We start from the raw sequence: 27,927 nt of genomic DNA on the forward strand, positions 1-27,927 counted from the left end.
GGACGTGGCTCTCCCCCTGAGGTCTCATCGTAAGCTGGTGCTGTCCCTCCAGCGTCTCTCCATCAAAGCAAGGCAAAGCCCAGGGCTTGGCTTCCACGACAGCTCCGTGCTCTGGAAGAGGCACACTGTGTCCGCTGCTCCTTTCTAAGCCTTTTCACCCCCCCTGGAGCGAGGGGAGCATGTGTGTGGGGGTGATGCCAGCTGCTGCAGGGACAAGCGTGGGCACCGCTCCACTGCTCAGCTTGGGTGCAGCCACGATGGCACGGAGGGTAAGAGCATTTCCTCTAAGGGACACAGGCTTTGCTAGACCAGTCGGTCTGTTTTCCTTCCTCGTGGAGGTGCAGCTCGTTAGGGCAAAAGGCTGCGTGCAGCAAATACTGCAGACGGGCAGGAAACGCTGTCAGAAGCAAATCGAGCAGGACACCCTCCACAAAGCACCGTGCAGGACGTAAAGTGGCTGCTACCCACCCTTTCCTTCTTGCTGCAGAAGAGTTTTGGCAGATGGAGATACCTGCACCTAACAGCTGCACAGACCATATTTCAAATTCACTGCTGTGGAGTCTTCTCACTGGTGGAGGCTTTTGGGGAATTGAAACCGGACTAGCAATAGACCTTCACTCATACAGGTTGTTTTGTTTCCATCGTCACCAGTCATAACCCTGTGTTGCTGTTAGCATCTGGTGTGATGATGTAGGTGCTTGTGTTTTGTTTTCTCAACTGAACTCTTTGAAAAATGCCTTGCCTTTAAACGCAGACTTGGTATATTTAAAGGCTGTTTGTGTCACAGTCTTCTGCCTGGGAGGATCAGCCTCCAGCAGGGACAAGGAATGAGAAGAAACTGGGGATGGCTGCAATCCAATGTCTTATAAAACCGCCTGATGTTAGAAGCACCATGTTTTCACACAGTGATGCCCCAGGCTGGGCATGCCCTGGCCATCCCAGCAGTGCTGACCTGCACAGCCAGCTGGAACTGGTTTTCGGCTGACAAAGTGTTTTGTACTGGTGAAAGTGGGCATGAGCTTGCCAAGCCAGCGATGGGTCGGGGGGGCAGAGAGACTGGGAAAAGCAAAGCAAGCACGACTAAACACGAGCGAGAACTAATAATACGGGTAGTGTTTCTGCCTTTTGTCTCTTGCCTCCACACCAGGCCCATGAACTGTGTTTTCCCAGTGGGACAGAAACAAGCTTCACTCACAGCTCGGTAGAGACTTGCTGGGCTGTGGGCACAAATGACCTGGAGGCTGCATGGCAGATGGTCAGCAGCCTCAACAGGGTGCTCAGTGCTGAGTAGGTGCTGCCAGGGTCTTGTGTCATCTCCCCTTGTGGCTGAGGGACAACGCGGCTTCCAGGAAATTTACTCGAGGAGGCTGCTGCTTGTAAAGTATTTTTTCCTGTTTTTACCTCCGCTTCTTTAAGCGTCGAACGCCAGAACCACAGCTGGTACCCAGCTCTGTGGAGTGTGGTCAGGTGCGACGTCCACAGCTCTGTCCCCATCTGAGGTCTGCCTTGTGACCTGCAGCTTATTCATGCAGCGCATTAATCGTGTCTGGGGCTCCTGCTCTCCTCTTGTCTTCTTGTGGTGGAGGCAAACGTCTGACCATTCTGCCCTCTTGGTCCCGCTTGTCCTGCCCGTGCGCTCCATCCATCCTGCCAGCACAGAGCTCCCGCCTTGTCACCCAGCACCGTGCTATGGTGATGTCCTGGCTGGGCTGAAGCCCAGCATGGTGAGAGCTGCTGCGTCAGCCTGAAGCTCACCTGGAGGGGTTATAAGGAGACCCCTTCCAGCCAAGGGATTAGTTGGGAGTGTGTAAACCCCCTGTCCAGCCGTGGCTTTCCAAGTCTTTCCAATTTCCAATTTCCAAATGCAAAGTAGATCTCACTGTAGGTACCCTGACAATGGAGGATCTTTATTCTTCTGTCTTTTGACGGTTGGAGTTTGGGACTGCTCTGGCCACCCATGGGCCCCTCTTCCTAGCAGCCAGTGTCCTGGCTTTGCGGATGCTCTCAAGGGTACCACTCTTCCTGGGACACCTCTAGTGAGATACTGCTCCGGCGTGAAAGCCCTCTCCTCTCCTGAGTAGGGGTTGGGATCTTGTCCCACTCTGGACTTACTTCTTGGAGTTCCTTGAATAAGTTTAGGTGCTTTTTGTATGGTGGGTTTGAGTCTCCCAAGATTGGGAAGGACTTGCTGAATGAGAGGTCACAGCACGCTGGGCATTGGGCGGTCACTGGTGTGGGAGCGCAGGAGGTGAAGGAGCCCACAGACGTACTTGCACTGCCTGTCCATGCTCTGGGGCATTGTAGGAAAAGAATACGTGTTGCAGCTAGTGGGTGATGGAGTTCAGTGCAGAAATTAACCATTGGTGAGGTCCTGCGTGGACAGAAGTCCCCGTAAATCACCCCAGATAAGGTCCTGAGCCTGACAGTACATGGTGGGCATTGATATTGTCTTCTGCTGCTCTTCCTTGGGGTCTTTTGCACAGTGCAAGTGATGTGCAAAGGCCTGAAGCCTTCGGGGATCCGAACTGCAAGGGAAACAGTCAAAACTAGAAGGGCTGCGAGGGGGAAAAAGTAGAAGGTTATGGACAGAAAAAAACCCACCTGCCAACAAAAACTGGGACTTTATGGTGCTGAAGTAAGTTGTGGGGACTGACTGGGGAGGGGGTACAGAGCAGGACTGGCAAGCGAGGGGAGAGACGGGCTGGCCATGCCTCCTAGCTGTACTGCACGGCAGGGACAATGCCTGCCTGGACCCTGGGGGGCATGTGTCTGTGCAGAGGTTAAAGGGAAAGAAATCGCCTGCAGCATCCCGGGGAAGTGCTGTGGTTTACTTTCGTAATTTCTAAGCCCACTTCAGCGGCGCTTACCCACTGGAGTGGCCTTTACTCCTGGGGATAACTCCAGTGACTATAATGAGACGAAGCCTTTGCAGGGAATGAGGTTTCACAGGGTCAGCAAGTGCTGATTTGTATTTCTCCTGCTGGTTCAGATTGTCCTCTGAATTCAGGGATCCTTTCCTGGTGTTGCGAAGTGGGGTGAGCTGTTTGTCCCATTGGTTTGTTAGCTCTTCGAAAGCCGTGGTTTTCCCTCGCTGCACAGGCGCTGAAAGCATCCTTTTAAATAGAGTTGGATCTGGACTTTGCTAGTTACGTTGAGGTGGTGGCTTTATCTGCGTTACATCCAGTGCAGTGTATTGTTTGGTGGAGATTTCAATTTTTTTTGTGTGTCATTGAAAGCTTTTTTTTTTCCTGAGTCCTTGGATGTAATTTCCCACAACACGGAGGCCTTTGTTTTGTGTCACTCTTTGCACTCTTCGCACAAATTTACCTTTTGTGCACCTGGCACAGGCCATTCTGAATGGGCTGAAGTGGCAGCAGCCTCTGGCCATGCTGGCGGTTTGACACCAGCACAGACAATGTTACCTGTGGATGGTGGTGGTTTGACACAGGTAGTGACGGTGTCATCCGTGGATGGTGGTGGTTTGACACGAGCAGTGACAATGTCACCCGTGGGTGGTGGTGGATGTGTGGAGGAGGAGTTTGACTCCACCAAGGCGTGCGACTAAAATGCTTGGGTGTTCCCAAGAGCCACCCTCTGTCTGTGGGGCTATTGGTGCTGAGCTGGTCGTCCCAGACATTAGTAAGTGGAGCTCAGCTGGCACAGGATTTCTCTTTTAGAGGAAAAGAGAGTATTTTGACATTCATCATGAAATTCTAGGGAAAAAAGAATAAATGTACGTCAATTCAGATCTCAGCTACGGCAGCATTCAAAGGGCGTAATCTGGGCTTCTGAGAAACTTCTGCATGTCCAAATTAATGAAAACAAAATGAAAAGCCGTTTCAGCACCCAAACCAAGCTGTTCTGGCATATGAGGGCAGTGCATTCCCACCAGTGCTGCTGAGGCCGCACAGTGTTTGTGGGGAGGGAAGGACCTCTGCCTAGCCAGGTGATGGAGACTGCAGGCTGAGGTCTTCCTGGAACAGGTCCTTTCAGCTCTGTAGGACAGCGGAGCATCTTTTGCTCCTAGCCGTCCGTATGCTTCCCAGCTTCTCTGTGACCCCCTTGAGCTGTGAGCATGCTGAACAGCTGGGGCTGCCTGCATCCCTGTACTCTGGGGTACCAGTGCCAGCAGATGACCTCTTCAAGGTCCCTGGAGGTGGACATCCCCGTGCCCTCATGTCTGAGGGGTTTGGAGGGATGGGGTGGTTCTGCCCCGGCAGTCAGTGGGTGATGCTCGCCCATGGGTGGTTTTACATGTTCACAGCTCCATGTAGGAAAACTCCCCGCCAGAGCAGCTGCCCTTTCTGAGTGAGCAGGTTACCGTCTGTCTTGTGTGCACGTCAAGTGTGTTTGTCACTTTTCTCCTAATGCAGTCCCTGGGGCCCCTATTTTCTAGAGAGCTCTCTTCCAGCTCCAGGGTGAAGCCCTGCTGGTTTGCCACCGCCTCTGGCAGAGCAGGGATTTTCCTGGAGCTGTGTTAATGAAAAGCCCAGGCTTCCACTGCTCCTTACAGCCCTGCTGTAGCTCCAGCTGTTCTCATCAGGAGCTGTCGAGTGCTGGATGCTTTTCAAGGAATAACCTCTTCATACGCATTCAGCTAAAATCCAGTTTATGGGTAGATGTCTTGTCAGATTGTCTTGATGGTGCCAGTACCGGGGCTGGCCAGGATTCTGTTGTAGGAACGCATTTTCCAAAGAAAAAGCAGGTCTGTAGAAGAGCAGGACTTGCCAATTTTGGTGGATATTTGTTACAAATGCTAATATCAGATCAACTAGAAAGGTCATGAGCAAGATGAATCATTCTGATTTTATCAAGAAATTGGTAGAATCGAGAGGGGAGGAAATACTGAAGTGCAGTTGCAGTGTGTGTGTGTACGTATGTACTGCTGATGTATTTATTGCCTATGTATATCTACAGAGAGAGGTCACCCAAGTTTTGCCTTAGGATGGATATATTATATTATTCACAGACCTTCACAATTCGCTTTCCACATCATAAATGATGACAGGGATCTTGGAGAGGACTGAAGAACAAAACCAAGAAAAGATTGTTGTTTGGCTTTTCCTTGGCGTGCCGGTTATTTTTGTGATTTTCCTTGAAACGATGTGCTCAAGTGAGGTGTTTCTGTGCGAGGAGGACTGCGCACTTTGTGTCACGATGTGCGTGCTGGATTTCCCCCTTTTTCCCCCCTCTGCATAGATCTGCATCGCTTGGGTCTGTCAGAATATGTCCACATTGTTAAAATAAACGCTTCATTTGCAAGCGTGTAAGGGGAGCTCTGAGGAGCTGTGGCTGGCTCAGCCGGCGTTTACCCTGGAAGACAGAGGTTTGGCTTTTGCAGCCGGTGCTTGGAGATACACAAGGTCCATTCCCACACGAAGGATCTGATGCCAAAGCATTAAGTAAATGATTTGGCACCTCCACGGGAGCAGGAACTCCCTGTGTATCATGTATTTCTGTGTCAGGCTTCCCCATCGCCTTTGCTTCATGTTTGCTCTGCATGCCCCGACAACCACCTGTGCTGGGGCAGGGGTCATCCAGGGTCTCGGTCCCACCTCCTGGGTCTGCTTTTCTTCCTGGGGGAACAGTAAACTGTCCTGTGGGTTAACTGGGTTAGCTGCTTTCTCCATGGCTGCACAAAATGCAGCGATAGTACCAGGATTAGCATGGAGGACTTGCAATCTGCTTCTGGTGCCGTTGGCGCAAGATTTGATGCAAGTTTATTGGAACTGTAAGGTTGGAATTATTTTCTTGGCTGAAATGACAAATTCCTGAAATCCTGAATGATAGCCGCTTTTTTTGTTAGTGCTTTGGGGAGAGCCCGAGTTAATATTTTAAGCTGTGATTGCTGTAGTTGCCAGTTGGGAAGTTCCTGGTACGTCGGCAGCGTGAAATCGGAGAGACACAGAAAATGGAGGTGGCCTGAAAACTGGAGGTTTTCTCCAGTTCGGTTTTGGTCTGCCATGGGCTTTGTGTGTACTCTTTGCACCAAGGGTTATTTCTTGCTAGAGGTGGTTGTGCAGTATTGAGTGAATCCTACCGATTTGGGCCTCTCCTGGTATTTTCAGAATAGTCCCATTGTTTACAAATCCGTCACATTACCGAACAAAGGTTGGAAGGAAATGCAAGGCAAGCTAGGGATTATTTGCAGCAGACTTGGTGGCTTGTTTTTGCACTTTGTGTGGATTTTTAGCCAATTGCATGAGCAGCTGGTGATGCTGAGGTTGCAGAAGTATTGGACTCGTGCCTGCAGGCTCTCCGTATTGTCTGGATGTGCCTAAGTCAAGAAGAGCACTTTTACAAATTTGTCACGGCATAGCGACCAGGATACAGCAGAGCTCGGAGAGAACTGTAGTACTTAGAAAGGACAGCGGCTCTCTGGGGCCCCGGACACTCAGCAGCCCAGGCAGAGCACCATCAACCACCATCAGCCATCAGCAGGAGCTTTGAGCAGGTGGCAGGACATGGAGATGTGCTGCACAGCCAGCCAGATCCCTCTTTTTATTATTTTTTTTTTTTCCTGCTTGAGCAGACTTCGCAGATGGAGAAAGAAGACCTAATCGGGAAGAGCCAGAGATTTGTTTCCCTGCCGGCCCCGATAACATGTACATGTGTCTGTAGTATTCCACTGGTGTTTTGCTGAACTTTCACAAGAAGACGAATGTCAGCCTGTTTCCCCACTTCATGTTCAGCTAGGTTTTTTCTCTCCCTGTATCTCTGGGTAGTTGCCCCAGGTGGTCTGAGATTTGTTCCCCTTCACTCCAGCCCTCCTGTTGTGACAAGAGCGAACGCAGCACTGGTGCTGATGCCCTGCGCTGGTAGCTCTGGAGCAACTTTGCATAAGCTTCTGCTTGGAGGCAGTTTCACAGCCTTTCATTTATCTTGTTCGCTTCGTGAACCTCAGCTGTGGAGACTGGTGTGTAATGGAGGTGCCTGCACGGCTGCTTCCTTCTTTTTGTGTCTTCTTGCTTCTGGGGCAGTGACCATCCACCTAATGATGCCCATGGCTTCAGAGGTGGAAAGAGCAGTTGAAGTGCTTGGACTTCTGAAAGCAACCAACATCTTTTGTTCTGGCAGATGCCTGGAAAAATGGAGTGTGGAGCTTCCCCATGTTTCATCTCATCTGAGAAGCTGCTGAGAGATACTTGTAGTCAAAGTATACTTATGGCAATTACTTTAAGGTTACGGCTGTAGCAGGAGACTACTGATTTCTTTGTGCTGCTGCAGTTCCATGCTGCAGGTGGAGGTTAGAAACCAAGGATCTTTAAGCCAAGGTGCTTCATGTTGAAAGGAAATCCAGTTAAAATCTCCTATCAGCTGGGCACTGAGCTGGCGGATTTGTAGCATGGCAAAAGAGATGTCTACGGTGGAGGTCAGGGTATTGGAAATCTGTCAGGGACTAACATCAGCGAAAAGCGACGGCTTTCTGGTCACATGGACGTTTCATCTTCATAAAACATCCTCCCTGTAGCTGCGCCCCAGGGTGCTGAAGCACCGAAATGTCTGAAGGCTGCATCTGCTGCTCTCTGAATTTCTTTGGGCCCAGGCTGGGTAAGGATGTGTGGCTGTTGCCAGCACTTGGTTCGTTCAGAAACTTTCTGCAGCCCTGTCACGGTGGTACCGCACCATCTTACAGGTGGGCAGCTGAGCCAAGAGAAAATACTGTCCCTTGTAGGACTTCAGAGATGCTGATGAGCAGAGCAGGACAAGTGCTCTAGGGCTGCTCTTCTTGTTGGAATGGTGGCGTCACTGAGATAAGCTGCTTCTTTCAGATGCTTTTACACAAGTCCTGTCAATTACCAGTCAAAAAAGCGAAGAAAGCAAACTTGCAGTGAGGAAACATCTGGAAGAGCAACTTTGCTTGAGTGGTGGCCACCTCACACGGCAGAGCTTGGTTTGGCCTTGTTGCAGCACTAACTGGTGGGGCACTGTGTTTTGCCTGGTGGGCTGTTGCGTTGCCCTGTGGCAGCGGGTGCTTGTTTCACCTCCACACCACCACTTCTGCTGGCTGGGGTGCATCTCCTCTTCACCCGTTTCGGTTCATCGTGACAGAGAGAAGCTGCAGCCCCAAAGGAAAAAACTGTGAGATGGTTGGTGCACAAGTCTGCACATTGAAGGCTACAGGTTGGCTGAGGATTTTAGGTGGAGCCACCAGCATGTCTTAACACTGACTAAACACGTTTCAGTGCTTCCCCTTCCCTTGCAGTCCTCAGCAATTACTGAATTACTGTTGGGCTTTGCAGTCAAGGTATTCCTTCTTGTTTCACTTTCCTTGCAATATTATTTTCTGGAGCTGCTGTCTCTTGAGTCATTTACATGTCTGATTACTCTTCAGAAGGTCTCATAAGGAGCAGTTGTAGAGCATGGTGGTCTGCAGCTGCCTGACCGCCCTGAATTTGGTTCCTTTGAGTTGGAGGGATTTTGTGGTGGAAGCTTTGGAAAGATTCCTGTCCTTCAGACATGGCCCTGATTTCGTGACGGTCTGATACAAGGGCTCAAAGTGTGTGCCTGAAGGGAGGCAGCTGGAAACCTTTCAGTGATGCCCACTGGTTTGGGGTCAGAGCCTAGCGGTGCAGGGCTGGGTGCTGTCCTGCTCCCTCTGCTTGGCCCATCCTAGGCTGGGGGTGAAGGAAAGCCCCCAAACCAACGGAGTCATCTCCCTGGCTCATGCTAGCTCCTGCAGCTGGAGAGAGCTCAGGAGCCTCCCACCATGCCAACAGGGCTTCTCTGTGTTTCCTCCCATCCCGCCTGTAATAATGGATTTTACACGTGAGTGGTTATTTTTGGTGGTACAATTCCTACCTGTCCCAAATGGGACATTTTGTCTCTTGTTACAATTCACAGAGCTAGACGGGGCTGCTGGTTTCATGCTGTGCAGCATCGACACATGATGCCCTTGTAAACATTACTGTCAGCAGTGGCAATTCCATCTCTATTGTCCCAATAAGATTTCATGCTTGACAGTGCCTGACTTTTTTTTTTTTTTTTTTTTTTTTTTTTTCGCTAAGTCGACTAATAAGAAATAGTCACGTAGCGGGTTTTTTCTTCTGTGACTCCTCGGTTTTCCAGTTGCTTCCCTGAGAACTGGGACCCCGCTGTTCTCTCCCCTTTCTCACCCAGATTTCCTCCCAGGCAGGAGGAAGAGGGAGGCGGCGTGTCTGGAGGAGTGAAGTTTAGTGACACAGCAGAGCCTGTCTTCTCCTGCTTAGCCCCAGTCAGGAGGACAAATAACAGTCCCCATCCATCACGGCCTTGGCTGGCGATGGGGAGAGCGGCCACGGCCTGGTGCGGGTGGTGCAGGAGGGGAGGGAGATAATTACAGATGTGCCTGAATCCGAGAAAGGGGTTTTTTTGCAACTGTTCAGGTGTATAGCTGCGAGTTTTGAATTTGTGCAACTCTTCAGTTTACCTTTCCTCCCTCTTTTACACCCACATGGTCCTTGTTGCAGAGGGTCACACACTTAAGGTGTGTGACCACCGCAGCACCTTAGTGGGCCAGTTTACTTTAAAGAGGGAGGTCAGGGTGCGGGGATGCTGAGAAAATCTCTCCGTGGTTCCCCAGGAAGCTGGTGTCCAGTGTGTGAAATCAGTGTAAACCTCTGGGACCTCTTGGTCTTGTTCCTGTGTGCTGGGTCACTCTTCCAGAGCCTTGTCACGGCTGAGTTCCCGACTGTGCTCCCTCCTGGGATGTCATGGATGAAAATGGAGTTGTTGAGTTGGTGTCTTGGCTCTGGACCATGAAACTGGTGCCACTTCACCACTCTGTGACTGGAAAACTTGTTTGGCATTGGGATATCCATGCATGGCTCCCCTGGCAACTGCTGGGATGGGAACCCTGGCTGATGGTGGCCACCAAGGATGAGTTCTCACCAAGCTTCCCGAGATGCTCATGTCCTCTGTCCTGCCCCTGGGCCCTCTCCTGCAGACCAGTGTTTCTCCCCACAAAATGAGGGCTGTGGACACTGTGGGAGGAGCTGGTGCAGTGGCAGTGGTGGACAGGAGAAGGGGAGTGGGAAAGGGGGGGGGGCTGCTCCCTGCACATTGCTGCCATGCAGAGTGGACCCCTTGGACAGCGGTGAGAGTGGGGATTGCTGACCAAACCAGTCTCACTACACTGAATTTGCCAGCGCTGTCCTCGCTTCAGGAGAGACACAAATCTTCCTGTGCAAACTGGGAGCTTCAGCATCGCCTTGCACCACCAGCCATGGCACCACGCCTGCTGTGTACCTGTTTGTCACCTTGGAGATGAAAACAAGCCAAAATCATCAATCTCTCTTCTGTCCCGTGGCTTGCCCAGCCGGGAGGCTCTCCTCGCCTCTGATATTTTAAAAAAAAGTAACAGTGCTGCTTGAATTTGCTTCCTGACGCCCGTGCTGAGTTTGTAAGCCGGTCACATCTAACCAGTTACCACAAAATTGAATCTGGAGTTTTCTGTTTAGAAGCCTGCAAGGTACATCCCAGGCAATCACGCTATCTCCCATCAGGCATGGAACGAACCGGTCAATAATCACCATTGCAGAGGGTGCAGAGGTCTTTCCTGTTACCCTGGGTATTTTTTTTTATGAGCATCTCTACGTAGGGAATAGCTGGATGGACGGACAGGTGGATGCCCTGCACGTGTATGCTTACCGTATGTGTATATGTGTAGAGGTAGTTCTAGGTATGTATGCGCCCACTGGTGTGTTCCTCATAGCTCATTCTTTTTTCTCTCTGAATACATCATTCAAATACATGGGCCCAGATTTTTAAACCAGCTGTAGCTAAACCCATACAGCTTTTCTGTCCAAAACCCTGTTCTGGAAATAATCTCGGTGATCAGTCTGGTAGCTGGCAAGCCCAGAATCAACACAACTGCGTTTCTTTAAGGTGCCAAAGAATTTTTGGATGTGCTACAGCCAATTTATAACGAGTAGGACTTCGCTGGTAGGAGATCCTTGCCATATTATGTATTCAGTTAGAGCGTCCTCACTTCGCCGGTGGGGAAACTGAGGTACCAGGGGCTGGAAGAGCCTGGCTGCAGGCTGCAGCAGCACTGTGGAAGAGCGAAGGCTCCGAGTCAGGTTTGTGAAAACCCAATTCAGGGCTGCCCTCACGAGCATGGCGCCATGCCGACTCCTCTCTGCGTGTTGCATCATACAAGGCAGCCGTAGCTGAATGTCTCCTGCCTGCTTGCAGGAAGGGCATCCCTCGCCCACATTGGCCCCGCACGAAGGAGAAGCGGTGGCCAGACAGGCAAACCTATGTCTGTTTTCAGATTGATACGATCCATTCCCTTTTGGCGAGCGTTGTGCTTAGCTGGGGGACCGCGTGCGCGCGTGGGGATGTGTTTGCTCTCGTGTTGTACCTCTGTGCGTCCTGTGCTCCCCACCCACTCACGGACCAAGCGGTGGAGATCTGTGTGTGAGGGGTCTCTCTGCATCCAGAGAAGTTGTAACTGGTTTTGTTGGGCCATTTGGACGGGCTTGCCCTCTGCCCAGCTTTTCTCTGGGTCATCTTACATCCTCTGTGGGAAGCTGAAGGTGGTGCGGGCATGGCAGGAGGCGTTTGGTCCTGTGCTGTGCCCATGGATTGGGTGCGCTCTGCATCTGAGGGACTTCATCTCTTCATTGCTGATGAGCGCCTGCCTCTTCATTCTGATTGCGCTCCTGCTCTGCTTTCCCTTCCCGATCACCCTCCAGATCCCCCCGTGGCTGTCGATCTGTGGCTGGCTGCTAGGGGCATTTGATTTTACTGCTGATGCTTATCTGCCAGCCTGCCGCTTATAACCTCCAGCAGCTCTGGCCACCCCATCACCTCCTGAAATACAGCTGTTAGGGAGCTGCAGCCCCAGCTGATGAGGGTCTCTGCCGGTGGGACGAGTGGAGATCTCCGTCAGCAGCTGATGAGCATCGTGGCCACCGTGGGAAGGAATAGGGTGGGCACGCCATGTGAGAACTGAAACCTGGCTGTCTGGTGCGTACCGGCAGCTATTCAAAACAAATCATAAATGGCAGTGCCAGATACAATTGTATTGAGATAGCAGAGGTCCTGAGGAGTCCCATTGCCTGCCGATAGTCAGTTGAAACAAATTGCCCAGTGCTGTGATACCTCAGCTCCCAATAACAGAGGGCAAATGGCCTTCCAGGGGGAGATATAGATTTTCCTTGGAGATACGGAAAGGGAAATAAATTAAATTATGTTCGAACATCAGGTTTTCTTTCTCTCTTTAAGAAAAAGAAGGGCAGAGAGGAAGGAGGAAGGGAAATGGGGGTAAAGAGAAAGACAGAAAACAAGCTTCAGCAGGTATTTGCAATTTAATTGATATTTGGCGGCAGGAAGCCAATCAGTATAAGTAAATTGACGTTATAAGATAAAAATAATCACCTAATGGGATGCATTCCCCCACGGCTGCGGCAGGCTGAATAAATACAGCATCGTGTGTCGAAGCAGCGTGGTGGCCGTTCCTGGGCACAGCCTGCTGCTGCTGCGCTGGCGGGGCTCGGCGCGGGCTGCGGATCATTTTTATGGCATCTGTCTCCACTCCCCGAGAGCAGGCAATGAGGGGTTGCGCATTGATTGCTGCTCCAGCCAACAGCGGCTGAGGGAGAGACTGTAATTAATGGCTTTATTTGCTGGAGCACCGCTGAGAACAATCGAGTGTGTTACGGTAACGACTGGTGCCCACGTTCCGGCGGCGTGGGGAGGCGGTAGAGCCCGGTGGACAGCCCTCGGCCATGGGGTCCAATGGTGGGCGACAGCCAGCGGTGCTGGAGGGGCTTGACTGGGGCAGGTGGGCAGCGAGGGGACGATGCCAGGCACAGGGGTACCAGCGGTATGCTCCTGGCTCTTCCCGGTGGTGGTGGTGGAGTAGCCGCTGGGTTGTTAGTCTGTCTGCAGCTTCGGGCAGGGATGCCATGCTGTCTTCAGGGAGAGGGAACTGGGCAGTGGATGCTGGTGCGCTGGCGGAGGGAACCCCTTGTTTCCTACCAGGTGGGGGTGACATCCCCACCCCCTGCTTTGCCACCTGCTCCCTGGCTACGGCCCTTGTGCCTGCTCTGCCGTGGTAGCAGCGTTAGCTTTGCACGTTACAGGTTTTCTTTCTTTCTTTTCTTACTCTAAAAAAAAAAAAAAAAAAAGTCACTTTCAGAGACTCCACGCCGAAGCAGTGTTGCAAACCGGCCGTTTTTGTGAGCTCTATGTGGTTTTGCCTGGTTGGCACTGGCTTTAGCTGGGGTGCGAGAAGGTGGTAGGGGCTTTTGCAGAGCATGCCTTGAGAAGAAGCCGTGGCTATCATTAAATGTTGATGTATATACCTGTGTGCACATGCGAGGAAGAAAAACTTGAGGCAGCATGCATCCTGAGTTGCTTCCTTTCTTTCTAAAGGGAATAAAGTCAAGAAGAGAATTGGGGAGGTACGCCCGTGAAAAATTATAATGAACGCCTCCTAGAGATTCTGTAAATCTTTTTAAAAGAGAAGTCCTTCTCTTTTACTTAACTATTTGTTGTTCATCAAGTACAAAGGTGGACATATTTTCCTAATTTATCTTCAAAAGTTTGCCAACTCCCGCCCCCCCCCCCCCCAATTTTTATGTTTTGTTTGTCAAAGCGTTTTAGACAAAAGCTACAATGAAGAATAATCATGCCTTGCACAAGCTGTGGAAAACAATTTTTAGAGTTTGCTTACAGCTTAAACCACTGATACTTCTTAAATACGTGTTTTGTTGCCCTGGTTGTACAGACTGGCTGTCCAGACTCTTGGTTTGTGTATGTGTGCACTGACAATGAGGAGAATGCCTCAGAAGGCATCCTGAGCTCCGTGCGATGCACTGCACCACAGGCACGGGCAGCAACGTTCAGGATTTTCCCCAGTAGGGCTTTGTGTGACAGAGTTTTTCAGAAATGGTCCCTGCTTGTGAGCAGGATTCAGTTTCAGTCAATCAGTGTTTTCCTATAGAAGAAAAAGTAAAAAATTTCCCCATCTGCACTGCAGTTTTGCAGGTTTGCAGTGCAGTCAGAATCACATCCCCTGCCCTTGGCTGCTGCAGCACTGAGCAATCCCAGAGAGGCAAGACCTGTGTTTGTGACACCAGGTGTCTGCTCTGAGAGCAGAATTACCGATTCATGGAAAGTATTGGTTTGCCAGCAGCAGCCTGTCGGGAACAGAGAGGGAACATTCAGATACGGGAGTCTTGAAAATTTATGTGCTAAGCTCTAGCCATATATATATTTTTATTATTATTTTTAATTTTCATTTCCCTCCCCCCCCCCCCCCCCCCCCCCCGCCCCGGAGGAGTCATCCCATTAGATCAGAGGGGAATAAGTGAGCTTAATGGAACTGTTGCAGGTATGAGTGAGAGGGCAGGCTCAGCTGGTGGCGTAGGGGGGATGTTCCCAGCATGTTTGTCTCAAGTGAAGCTGCAGGAACAGGCTCTCCCACTTGAGAAAGTGTTGGTAGAATTCCAATGGTGTAGCCCAAAAAGTGACCCACTTAAAAGCAGGTTTTGAAATAACAAAAATTAAGTGCAGTGAGATTCTCCCATGCTTGCTTAATAAGGGCATCTTGTGATAAGCAGTCAAGGGAGTCGTAGGGTGGATTGCTGAGTTTACTGCAGGATAAATAATTAATGTTTAGGTGGCACTGATTAATTATGGTAATTAGCAAAGAGCTACACTTTTTTCATTATAAGTAAAATCTTGGCTGATTCATTTTGTTCTGTGTCCAGTTTAAGGCAGAGCTGTAAAATACAAACATATACAGGGAGACGTTTTCATTGAGTCACTGACTGCCTTTTTCATAGAATAACAGAATGTCACGTTGGAAGGGACCTCAAGGGTCATCTGGTCCAACCTTTCTTGGCAAAAGCACAGTCTAGGCAAGATGTCCCAGCACCCTGTTCATCCAAAACTTAGAATTGCCCAGTGTTGGGAATCCACCACTTCCCTGGGGAAATTATTGCAACGGCTGCTTGTTCTCATTGTGAAAAATTTTCCTTTTGTGTCCAATCAGAACCTCGTCAGAGTAACTTTTACCCATTACCCCTCACCTTTTCCATGTGACTCCTTGTAAAAAGGGTCTCCATCTTCTTTGTAGCCACTTCTAAAATACTGGAACGTGGTGACAAGGTCTCTCCTAACCTTCCTTTTCTCAAGGGCAGACAAACCCAGTTCTGTCAGTTTTTCCTCACATGGCAGGTTTCCCAGTCCTTGGATCATCTTTGTGGCACTTCTCTGGACCCTCTCCAGCCTGTACAATATTTTTTTATGTAGCAGGGACCAAAACTGAACAGTGTTCCAGTTGTGGCCTGACAAGCGCTTAGTAGAGCGGGATAATGACTTTTTCATCACTGCTGGTGACGCCCCTTTTGATGCAGTCCAGCATCCCGTTGGCTTGCTTTGCCACAGCAGCACAGTGTCCACTCACATTGAGCTTGTCGTCCACCAGCAACCCCAGGTCCCTTTCCACGGAGCTGCTCCCCAGCCGGGTAGATTCCAACCTGTGCTGCCCTCCTGGACTGTGTTTTTCCAGGCGCAAGAACCTTCACTTGTCCTTACTGAATTTCATAAGGTTCTTGTTAATCCGCTCTTCCAGCCTATCCAGGTCTTCTTGCAGGGTGGCTCTCCTTTCCGAAGTGTCCACTTCCCCACTCAGGTTTGGTATCATCAGCAAACTTCAGGGTATGCTTGACTGCATCATACGCATCGCTTAGAAAGACAGCAAACAATTATGGGCCCGGTAGTGATCCTTGGGGGGCCCCACTTGTGACAGGCTGCCAGTTTGAAAAGGAGCTATGGTCCATGACCCTTGGTGTGCCTTTTCAACCAGTTCCCCACCCACTGCACAGACCACTTTTCTAGACCATAACACATCAGTTTCGCTAGGAAGAGTCTGTGTGGAATTGGTATCAAAAGCCTTGGAGAAATCTATGTGGACAGTGTCCACCACTCATCCCACATCAACTGAGCAGGGTACTTTGTCACAGAAGTCACTGAGGTCTGCCAAGCACAACTTGCCCTTGGTGAATCCATGCTGGCTTTTCCCAGTCATGTGCTTCATTTGAATTGTGATAGCTCCCAGGAAGTTTCGTTCGATAGGGATGTTTTCCCAGGGACTGCAAGGTGGGTCTATAATTTCCTGGATCATCCTCTAAGCAATTCTTGTAGATGGAGGTGGCATTAGCCTTCTTCCGGTCTTCTGGGATGTCCCCAGTTTCCATGACTCTCAAAGGGTATGGAGAGCAGCTGGCCAGCTCGGTGAGGTGGACTTGAAACTGCAGGACTTGTGGGGTGAGGTCCAAAGTGGCAACGCTCACACCATCACATCCAACTGGGAAATAAGCCAGGCCCAACCAGAGCAGTGACAGATGTTCCTCAGCTGCCTCCCAAGGTGAACACCAGAAGACCAGCTGCTTCAAGTGCATGTATACCAGTGCGTGCTTTTTGTTGTCTTCTGTTCAGCAATTTTAAAAAAGCCAAGAGTGTGGAGGAATGAATACATGCAGAAAGCTGAAACAGTGATAATAAAAGCAAACATGTTGTTTAATTGCTGCACTCCCTGTTGTGGTTTAACCCCAGCTGGCAGCTAAGTGCCGTGCAGCCACTCGCTCACCCTCCTTGCCACCCCCAGTGGGATGGGGAGGACAGCTGGAAAAAGGTAAAACCTGCGGGTTGAGGCAGGAACAGTTCAATAACTGACATAAAATAAATAACAAGAACAAGAACAAGAATTTTAATGAAAAGGAGGGGGAGAGAGAGGAATAAAACCCAAGGGAAAAAAGGAACGTTGCGCAGTACAGGTGCTCACCACCCGCTGACCAATGCCCAAGCCAGTCCACCAGCAGCAAATGGCCTGGCCCGGCCAAATCCCCCCTGTTTATAATAAACATGACGTTCTGTGATATGGAATATCCCTTTGGCCACTTTGAGTCAGCTGTCCTGGCCATGCTCCCTCCTGGCTTCTTGTGCGCCCGCTCCCTGGCACGACATGAGAAACTGAAAAGTCCTTGCTTTAAAGTAAGCACAACTTCGCAACAACTACAGCATCAGTGTGTTTGTCAACATGATTTTCATCCTAAATCCAAAACACAGCACTGCGCCAGCTACTAGGAAGAAAATTAACTCTATCCCAGCTGAAACCAGGATGCTCCTGTCTCTGGCTAATAGCTGCAGATTACATCAGTGGGATCCAGAAACCGGCTCAGCATCTCCCCTTCGGGAGCTGGTTCAACGGACCTTTTCCATCATCCACCTCCACTTGGAGGGACAGAGCAGGGGGAAATGCCGTGCTCTGAAGGTGTTGCCGAGCTGAGTAGATGGATGCTGCACAGCTGGCGGTAACTGCAGCATGCCTGGCAGCACCCGTGTCCTGGCCTCTGTGCTGGATGCTGTTCAGGCACAGAATGGCACGGGGGACCCAAGCCCAGGGACGCCTGCAGTTTGTGGCCAGGGCAGGAAAGCGTAGCTGTGTTCAGGCAGACAGAAAGTGCAGCTGAAGGAAAATGGGTGCACAGATGCAGTTCCTGGACGTGAGATGTAAACAAGAAATTCTCAAGGCGTAGAATCCCACATTATGTAGATGTGGAGGATCTTGAAAAGTTAATTTATCCCAGCTAATGCTTGTGGATGATTTATATATAAATACTTTTTGCACTTTGTGTAACATGTAAAAATCTGTATGTGCATATTATACTTTTGATAATGGTGCTTTGTTAGTCTATTTTGCATTATGCCTGTAAACCATTACGCTGAAGTCGGTTGAGACATTTCTTTGCTTCATTGTGAGCGTGCACGTTTGCAGGCTTGAGACCACAGTTCTAGGTTTTGTAAAATGAGTCTGTATTTAATTTATGCACAGGAAAAGTCTGCAGGTATGAAGAGCTGTTTGTGAGTGCTGTTAAATCCGACCTTGCCACAGGTTGGTGGTACTGTCTGAATGTTTTGCTATGAGTCTGTGTTTTAGGAGGAGTAGCGTTGCTGCTGAGGAGTCTTCTGCACTTCTCAGGAGCTTTGTCAAGGTCTTTGTCAGCGCGGTGGAGGAAGGCTCTCCTCCCCAGCAAGAGCTTGCTTGGGGTTTGCCAGCAGTCAGCCTGCTGGGATGCGGCAGCGCTCTTGGTGCTTGTGAGTTCAGCTCATCGAGTGGGTAGGATGTGGGTGAGCTCTTCTCCACTTCTGTTTTCTCTGGGTAAGTTTCCCAGGTGGAGCTTCATGAAGAATCCAAGACGCTAGGGGGAAATTCTGCTTTGCTGTTTTAAGCTTGCATGGAAAGATTAGTTTTGACCGATGGCAATTTAATCGCCTGTATTTTTCTCATCAAACGTCCGTTCCCGTGGAGGGAAGAAGTTTGGCAATTTCTGCCAGGTCCACACTGGCTGTAGCTCTTGCAGGGTATGTAATGCAGCTGCTCGTGATGTGCCAGCCTCCTGGTGGCTCCTGCAGGTCCATTTTAAGCTGAAAGAGGGTCAGTTTAGATTAGCTATTCAGAAGAAATTCTTTACTGTGAGGCTGCCCAGAGCAGCTGTGGATGCCCCATCCCTGGCAGTGCTCAAGGCCAGGCTGGACGGGGCTGGTGGAAGGGGTCCTTGCCTGTGGCAGGGGGTTGGAACTAGATGGTCTTTAAGGTCCCTTCCCACCCAAACCATTCTAGGATTCTGTGATTCTGCTCTGGTGTATGTTGCATTTCACTCCACCAGAGTAACAAATGCCCCAGAGTTATCGTACCAAGTAGTCACCCCTTTTGGCACGGACCCTGTTGGGCTGTGCTTGCATGTCTGTTACCACTGCTTTTCCTTTGACTGTCAGATTTCAGACTGTCAGTATTTTTCAGAGCTGTAAATCCTCTCCCAGTTGGTCATAACCGGAGGCCAGTTTGGCTCTTCCAAAGCTATGCAGAGCACAATTTCATTTTCAACCTGCTTTAGTCCACGTCACCCAAGTATAGCTAGAAATGATTTTTTGGAAAGAAATGACAAAAGGATGTGTTATGGCATGGTATGGAAGTAGGTATAAACTATGTTAAAATTGCTTCAATGAGCTTTTAACAGCCATTTAAAAACACACTTTGAGCTGGGAGTGCATGACATAAAGTGCATGTCTCCACAGCTGGCTGCCGAAAACAGCTTACAAAAACACGATTAGGAAAAGAATCCGTTTCTTGCAATCATTTGTTAATAAACTTGTCATGACTTACACGCTGCAGTTACATCTCCCCTTAAATATCATAAAAGTCATGGAAATATAATTCCATTCCTACGTTACGCTGCAGCTGGCCAAGGGGTCCTCCTGCCCCAGGGGCTTTTCCAGGTGCCCACAGTCCCCCGAGGCCCTGGCTGCTGTGGTGGGCTTGCATGTGCCCACCATGTGTGAGCCAGGCTTGCTCCACCCCACTCCATCCCACTCAGTCTCTTCCTTTTAACCTTCTGGATTCCCCCTCCGAGGCAGGGGGGAGGGATCACTGACATGATTTTTTCCTGCTTTTTAAACACAAAATTGCATCAGAAGAGCAATCACAGCAGCTCCGTCACTCCCTTTAGCCATTCTTCTCAGGTGACCCCTGCCCTGTGGTGGGGCCAGCGGGCATAGACATGACCATGGCTCCTCGAGGGTGCCGCATGGAGGCTGGTGGGTCAGGTAGGACAACAATCCGTGCTGCTCAGAAGATTGCTGTCTCCCACATGCCGGGACACTTGCTGGGGTGGGCATGTCTGTGTGGTGAGCTTCGCCACTGCCCTGGAGTATCACGGGGGGGTCGTCCAGAGAGCCCCCAGGGTGCCTGGCTCCCCTCTGCCTCCACAGCCCTTGCTGGAGCTGCTGGGTGACAAAGTGGAACCCTAGGATGCTGTGACCTGGCTGGAAGCCCCTAGCACGGCAGGCAGGCGCAGTGGTGGGGTTGTGGCCTGTGCATGATCCAGCTCCACTCAGGGGCACCATTTGCACAAGCGTTTTCGTTCAGATGGGTTGGCTGTCAGGTTCACCAGTGTTAGGGTTGCTGAAGGTGCGAGGTCCCACCATGCCTTTGCTGAGCGTTCTAGAGGGAAGTGTGGGATGGAGGCAACTGCGGCACTTCCTGAACACAAACTTGGAGACACGTCTATAACATTTCCGTGGGGCTACTGCAGGATTACAATCGCTGTGGGAGGAGATGAGCTGTAATCTCATGAGGAATCCATTATGTTAAATAAAACTCCTTTTTCAATGATGCCTGTAACCAGCAGGGTGGTGCAGCTTTGCAGCTATGGAGTCGCAGCCCAGGTGTGAAGCAGCGCTGCAGCGTGGTACCTTGTGGGTGTACAGGCAGAGCTCCAGCTCATATACATCAGGGAGGACCTCCAGCTGTCCTGGAGAGCATTGACAAATGTTCTCACAGTGGAGAGGGGCTCCATCACTTCTCAGTAGAAGACCAGGGGTGGCTGGCTGATGATAAAAGCGCTAATTGCTGTGCTGCTGAGCGTTTTAGGAAGAGCAGCACTGACAGGCCAACGATGCAGCTCAGCTGCTTCTGTCTCGCTTCTTCCATTTCCCGGAGCCAGTGCAAACGCAGCGCTTGGGTTTACCGGCAGCTGCCTGCCAGACGTGCCTTGCACAGGTGCTGCTGGCAGTTGTGTGGCGCGGTGAGGGTTTGGCACCGGGAGCCAGGGAGATGCAGCCTGGTTTGCGAGACTGTGCATGGGATGCAGGCAACCTGCCAGGAGCTGGGGACCCCTCCTGGCATGCCTCACTGCTGGCAGTGGAGTCTGGACAGCCCTTGCTACAGTAGTGCCAGGTGACTGTGCAGCATAAAAATGCAGGCCGGGGGAGAGCAGGGCGCGCTCCCACTGGCCGTGCATTGAAATGGGAGGTGGGACATGACTGAAGAGCCCCCACCATCCAACGCTAGCCACCCGTGTGGTGACCCCCTGGCCAGCCCTGCTCGGGCGCACGGTCTGCTGATGTGCCGGACAGTGTCTGGCCAGGGCCGTCCCCGTCCTGATGGCGTGTGCAGAGGCCAGGTTGCAGCTTGTGCCGTACCCGAGGGCTTGGAGCACAGATGTGCCACAAACCCAGTGTTTTCCTTCCTTGTTAAGCTGGTGATCGTGTGGGGTGGATGGGAGGTGGCGGGAGGTGATGAGAGGGCGGGGGACTCGGGCCGCTCAGGCTCCTCGTGTCTTCACACCCATCCCAACTGCAAAATTGTTAAAATACCTGTAAAGACAGAATGCAAAGGTAGGAGTGTTCAGCAGCAACCCTCTCCCCTCCGCCGCCGAGTTTTTCCAAGCCTGGAGGCAGGATGATGCCCTACCATCAGCAGATGCTGGTCTCTGTGTCTCCAGGAGGAGCAGAGCTGGTCCGAGTGTATCTAACAGGTCAAGCCTTGAAATGGAGAAGCAATAAGCCACTGAAATGGTACTATCACCGAAACATGATTGATCAATTGAATTCTATCAGAGACAGTGGGCAGTGAGATTAACTCAGGCCTGATGGGTTCAATGAGTTAAAGCATGATGTTCATTTCAGCTTCATTTCACCAGTCTTTGCTTGTGAAATTGGTCAATCAATAGAGGTTGAAGATCATATATATATATATTGGTGACCATCTTATAGGGAATATAATCTAGCGTAGTCAGCTCCTGACTCGGGCTGCCTTCGGTGGGTAATGGAGACAGAGCAGAGACTCTATCAGTGCCATCGAAATGGCCTGATATCTTCTCCAAATGAAAAGTATTTTTGGACCTCTGATGATTTATCTTCCCTCCCCCCGCCCCCCCCCCCCCTTTGATCTATGGCAAAACCCATACGCATCTTTGTGAAATATAGTGATTTCTCTTGAAAATATTTGTGTGATCAGCAGCTATATGCACTTCAAAATATAAAGCTTCTTTTTAGTGATACTGTCCTTTGAAAAAATAAATAACAGTGCTTAGAAAACTCAGATATAGTGTAAATGCAAAGATCTCTCACCATGAATGGGGGCCCTGAAACTCAGTGTTCTTCTGGGAAGAGCATGAGGCTGCTGGCTGCCAAATGCACGCAGTCCCGAGAAGGTGGCAAGAAAATTCAGTTTACATTTTAAACAAAGCCTTCCAAATGGTAATTAAACAAAGTCTTTATCTTCTCTGGACTAATTTACAGGCATGATACAAGGAAACAAATCACCTTTTTGCCTCCTGGTAATATTTCATTTGCTTCATAATGTTTTAAATGTGGTGAATAACATCCTTCCTAATTAGTCTGCATTTCCCTATAAGGTGGAGTAATTAGGTATGATACCAGGTAATGAAGTTGGACAGTACAAATTAGAGACAGAAACCATGTCCTTTATGAATATGGGCTGTTGATGGTACTAGCTATTTACATCCTTGATTAACCCTGTAAAACCACGTTGCTTAGAAAAAAGGAACCTGAAAACCTGAAGCTGGAAAATTTTCTTTTTCTTCAGAAGAGTACTGCATCAGACAGATGCACTGTGGATGCGTGCGCTTCATGGTACATCATTTTTATTAATAACCCTGGAAATATTATTGCAGCTGAATTTGCGGATAGGACCCATTTCTCAGCTGCTGTCACCAGGCTGAGATCTTTGAGTGGAGCTGCACTCCCTCAGACCAGGGTAGGGTCCGTCCCGTGCTATTTCACAGTGGCACTTCATAATGCAGTAATTGCATTGTACTGTTGTCTGAAGTCATTTAAATGAAAAAGAAAAAAACAAGCACCAAGTGAGAAAAGACTGAATGCAGGCATTTCGTTGAAAAGAGTTTAGCCGCCTACAGCTGGTAGAAAGGCTGAGAAAGCCAGATCCTGATAAACAGCTGTGTGCAACTTCCTTAAAGAAATAGCCTATTTTACACTTTTTTTCATTAACTGCCCCCCTTAAAAGAGCAAGGTTCATATTTACTGATTTGCTGGTAGAGGTGGAAGAGAGAAAAATGGTCGCAAAGTAGTAACATTTTCAGTTTTTCACAGGGAAATCCTGTGTTTTCTCCTTGGGTTTCCGTGAATCCAAGGGAGTTCACTTCAGAGATCTAATAATGGATTTACCGTGCTTCTGTGTTAACGCAAGGTACTGTAAACGGTAGGAAGGTAAGTATAAATAAAGAAGTAAATAATAAAAAACCCCAAGGTGGAGCTGATCTTTTTCTTTATTTCGGTGGTTTTTTTACTGATGTGTTTTCGTATTTCGCTTTTTTTTTTTTTAATGCTGTGCTGCAGAAGAATGGCTGCAGAAGCGTGGCCTTAGAATCTCTGAAGATCTGCACAGTGCAGGCCTGGTATTAGAAGAGGCCTGTAATCAGAATTGTACTGAAGTTGCTGTGCTGAAGTTAACAAGAAAGGTAGCCTTGGGCTATTCTCGAATCCTGAGACCAAGTAATTATGTTGTGCCAACAGGCCGTGGCTGTAACAAGCTACAGCTGCTGGGAAAGCAGGTGCAGGGCCAAGAAAGATAGGGAGCAGCATGGGAAAATAGGGAGTAACAAACTACAAGGCTGAAGCACAGCAGCACAATTAGCTACATGGATAGAATGCTTATTTTAGTCATGATAATTAGGGGTGTGAGAACCGCGCGCGTTTAGAGACTACTAACCAGTTATATTTCTGCTTTACGAATGTGCATGTGTATCGGTTCTATGTAAGTAGTGTTAGAAACTAAAAAAGTTGAGCAAGATGCATAACTCATATTGAGCGTCTTCTTGACTCCGGCGAACGCTTCTTCCAACACTGTGCTTCAGAGCTTTTAAACATGCTCTAGCATTTTGTGGAGGCAGGGTCTAGGGTCCTTTGCTCTCCTTGTTTTGGCCCATAGTCTTAGAAATGTACAAGCCAAACACTATTTTAAATCAAGTGAGTTTCGTGGTATCACTAAAAATCTGTCTTAGGCTTATTTAACAATTTCAAATATTCTCCTACTGTTTCAGAAAATGTCACGGACCAGTAATCAACCGTAAAAGTATGCTAAAAACCGTGAGATCACAATTTATCAAATTCTTTAAACTGATTTTGCCATTTGCTTAGGTCCTCAGAAAATAACTTGCTCTTAATTAACAAAGATGTAATGTTTCTGGATGATACCCTTGTATGTAGGGAGCCTTTTGTCAGCGAGACCGTGCGTGGTACCTCTTCTCAGAGGTGGATCTGTTCCATGCCTAACTCTTCCTAGGCTGTTCAGACTTTGACTAGCTATACGGAATCTTTGCTAGCGTGTCAAATTATGTTCAAGTCTAGCCAGTTTCTTCAGAAAAGTGCCTGGCTTTTCTTGTGAAACCATGGGTCACCTTATCTGGGTGGGATGCAAACAGAGAAGAAGGTGTCCCGTGCAGTTCAGAGTGAGAAGTGGTTGCTGTTTTCTGCACCTAGCAAGTCCTTGCTAGTGGCTTTGGGTGCGGAGAGCTGTCACCGGGACTGTGCCCAACACAGCAAGTCCTACAGCTGCAGATTGCGAGTGGGATCACTCACCGAGCTTTGTGCACTTGAGAGGAGTGGAGTGGGGTGTCCGGATCAGGGCTGGATGCCTGGGAGGAATTCGGGAGGCAACCAGAGCAGGTCCGGTGCTTGCTGGAGCTTAGTGCCCGCACAACGGAGGCATGGGCTCTCCCTGGGGCATCGGGACAGGTCTGGGTGCAAGGGCTGCCAGCGCATCCCCAGGAGGCCTCGTGCAGGGAGGGAAGTGTTCAGGAATTGTGTTGGTCTAACGGCACCATCCTGTCCCATCTGTGTAATCTGCTAGAGATAAGGGATGACACATTTGGCTGAGAAGAATGTCCTCTTCTGCGTTAAGCAGAGTATTATATCTGTGCTCTTCATTAGCATTTCTGGAAAGATGCCATTGGACTGGGAACTAATTGTTTTGCAGAGTAGGTAGGTACACACGTAGTGCTACTGTCAACAAAACATAACCCTCCTAGGTGGATGCATTGATTATATGAAAAATGTTTTTACCACTCCCTGGAGCCTATTTATAACCCAAACTGTTTCAAACCTGCCAACAGTATTTTAATTACCGAAGATATTCTAGTGTATTCAAACAATGCATAATGCTAATGGTAATTATCTCACATTTATATAATGTCTAACAGCCAAATGCATCCTAGAGACCTTTCAGGTGTCATGTATAGTGTATAGAAAGTATTTTACTTGTGCAGTGAAATCCAGCATTTACTTGCAATTAGTCCAAGTTTGGGAAACCGACTGAAAAAGTACAGGTATCTTTTCATTCACAGAATGCAGAGAGGGAGTGATGACAAGAGCGAGCGAGGTTTGGGTGGTTCCCAGATGCTTTCCACAAAGGTGCTGGATTCTCTGGACAGTGACAGCCATCCCAGTGGTCCCAGCCCTGCCCCGTTCCTGCATGGGTCCCTACCCGGCAGCACCGTGCCAAATCACCATCCCTGAGGGTGTTTAGGAACTGTGTAGCTGTGGTGCTTAGGGACTGGTTTAGTGGTGGGCTTGGCAGTGCTGGGTTAACCGGTTGGACTTGACGATCTTAAAAGGCCTTTTCCAACCGGAGTGGTTCTATGATTCTATGAAATCCTCACCTTGAAACCAAACCCTTCCAGAGTCCCGCCCTCACCTCTGTGTGATTTCGTCCCCTGCCATATTGCCCAGCACCGTGCAGCAAGGCATCTCATCCACTGGCTCCCTCCGTGTTTCTCTGGTCTGGTGTTTGTCTGAGGATTTCCCATGTAGCCAGAGATCTCCTCCTCTTCCTTGTATTTCTTGGGATGCTTTGATGGCAACACCCAAAGGTGGTCTTCTGCCTCGCTGCCCTTGGAGGATGAGCAGCCGGGATGAAGGTGGCTGAGCCAGTGCCACAGGCACTCTGTGGTGTCTCTGTCTGTGCCCATCCCAAGCCCCTCGGGATACCAGGATCTGGGATCTGAGATGGGAGCCCAGCTCCCAGCATGGTGCTGCCCCAGCCCCAGCCAAGGCTGCTGCAGCAGGCTTCGCCTTTGGCTGGCTTATCTTCTCAAACGTATTCACCTCCCCCCAAAAATCCAGAGCTGCATGCTGTAATAAAAGTGCTGCTGGTGAAATGCAGGCCAGCAGCTCCGTATTTAAATATGATGGGGTCTCATTATACACCTGATCTCTGCGTGTATAAACAATGCACAAACTGCGCTGATGTCGCCAAGAAATTTTCCAGGTCATGCCACATCTTGGATCATTTCACTGCTTTTCATCACCCCCTTTAGACCAAAACTGCATAAAGCTTTAACTTTGATGCCAAATAGTGAATAACATTAGTTTAACCTGAAATTTAAAGCCAGTGTTTCCGTGCTGCAGAAACAGGGTCTCCCTGGCCCTTTGCTACCATGCAGCTAGCAACCAGAATTTTAATTTTATAAGCCATGGTTGACTAAACCCAGCACTAGGTCTATTAGATATTATTTGATTTAGAATAGTAAAAAAAAAAGGAAAAGATTTAAAGATACACCGCTTTCTTATATTGCTTTGTGTTTTTTCACAGCTCTGTACACACGCTTAGACTTTCTATTCAGAGGACAGGCTGAAGGTATTTTTACTGTGTGGAATAAACTGATCCTTGCACTTTACAAAAGCCGACATTGTCTACTCTTGATTTAAGTTGCATGACTTTCTCTAAAAAGGTAAATATAAAGCTGCTGTTGCCTAAATTGCTGAACTAAAAGTTAGAAGGAGGTTTCCAGCATTAACTGCTAACATCAAATGCCTGTTCAGTGGAAGTGCTTTGTTGCAGAGAGTGACCTAGGCTGAAAAAGTATTCTTGTGCATCGGTCCCCCAGTTTGGGAGATCTCTCTTAAAACAGCCTGGTTTCCTGGATACATGGCATTTTCCACTAAATCCAGCTGCACTGAAGATGATCTCAAATCAGTAGTCCCTTGTGAAAAATCTTGTCTACAGTGCATCGCCCGTGTTACCGATGGCCAGCGCATGTCCATGGACAAAACTGGTGTCTACAGCAGCAGGGTGTCTTTGCACAGATTGCCTCTGTACTTGCCACCAAAAAAACTTGACGCAGAATCTACCAGAGAAGATCTGAGTGATGTTATTCCTCTGCAGGCTACTTGGACAGTAGGCCACTGCAATAGGCATGAAGATCTTGTTGTTAAGGATGCATTTGAATTCTGCTCCTCAAAACTATCTTGGCAGCAAGTTTCTATTTTTAAAACATTTCCTCCCTCTGTCTAGTGCAGTGTTGCCATCTGGAGAAATCTGATATTTACTGTTGTTCTTGGAGTTCCACCTCCTGGAGTCCTGGGAATACTGCAGACCTCAGCTTTCAGTGCATAAAAGATACATTTCTGGCACTGACAGGTGAAGGAAAAGTAGAAAACCACTGTGAATCTGCAGAAAGCAAATTGAAACAAGCCCCTGTATTGCAAGAGTCTTTTTGAACTGCCAATCTAAACATTTTTCAAACTTGTCTCAGGGCTTTTCAGCCATGGGCAGTCACTTATGACTTCTGCTAAAAATCTCTTCCAAAGCGGGGAGAGAGAAAAATGTGCCTCGGAGCCCAGGCTTTCATTGTGTCAATAAGCTTAAGAAATACAAAGTGAAATGGCAGTGCAAGGACGACACATCAGTTCAGGCCTTGCTGAGGGTGTTGCAGTGGTTGCTGAACCTCAGCGACATCCCATCTCGACACAGTGCAGGAAATGTCTGTGTTTTGGAGGTTGCCTGGCCAGCTGCTGCCAGGGGGACCTGGTGCTGGGTGGAGAGCCTCTGCTTCTCAAGATGGGACGTGCCATAGCTTGAAGCTCGGCACAGGATGGAGCTGAGAAGGACTTGCAGGACCTTGCATATGGGCGGTGACTGGGCAAAGCAGATCTACCGGAGGTAACCCAAGTTGATTGTGACTGTAGCATCAGGCGGTGTACTTAATCCTCCCATGTCCTCCTGCATCCAGACAGGTTTTCAGGTGGTGCAGTAAAAGAGGTGTGACCAAAGATGTGGCCATTATCCTTTGTCCTGCCTTTAAATTATGTGTGGGATCATTGATTGTG

The 27,927-nt window shown here is 49.3% G+C and overlaps 1 protein-coding gene across 4 annotated transcripts in view; it reads left to right on the forward strand.

Annotated features, from left to right (window-relative positions):
- The window catches only part of LOC130142532 (paired box protein Pax-5), a 139,364-nt gene that overhangs the window by 22,556 nt on the left and 88,881 nt on the right, over nt 1-27,927 (forward strand). The window lies entirely within an intron of this gene.

Source organism: Falco biarmicus, chromosome Z (assembly GCF_023638135.1).
Source record: "Falco biarmicus isolate bFalBia1 chromosome Z, bFalBia1.pri, whole genome shotgun sequence".
Lineage (NCBI taxonomy): Eukaryota > Metazoa > Chordata > Aves > Falconiformes > Falconidae > Falco > Falco biarmicus.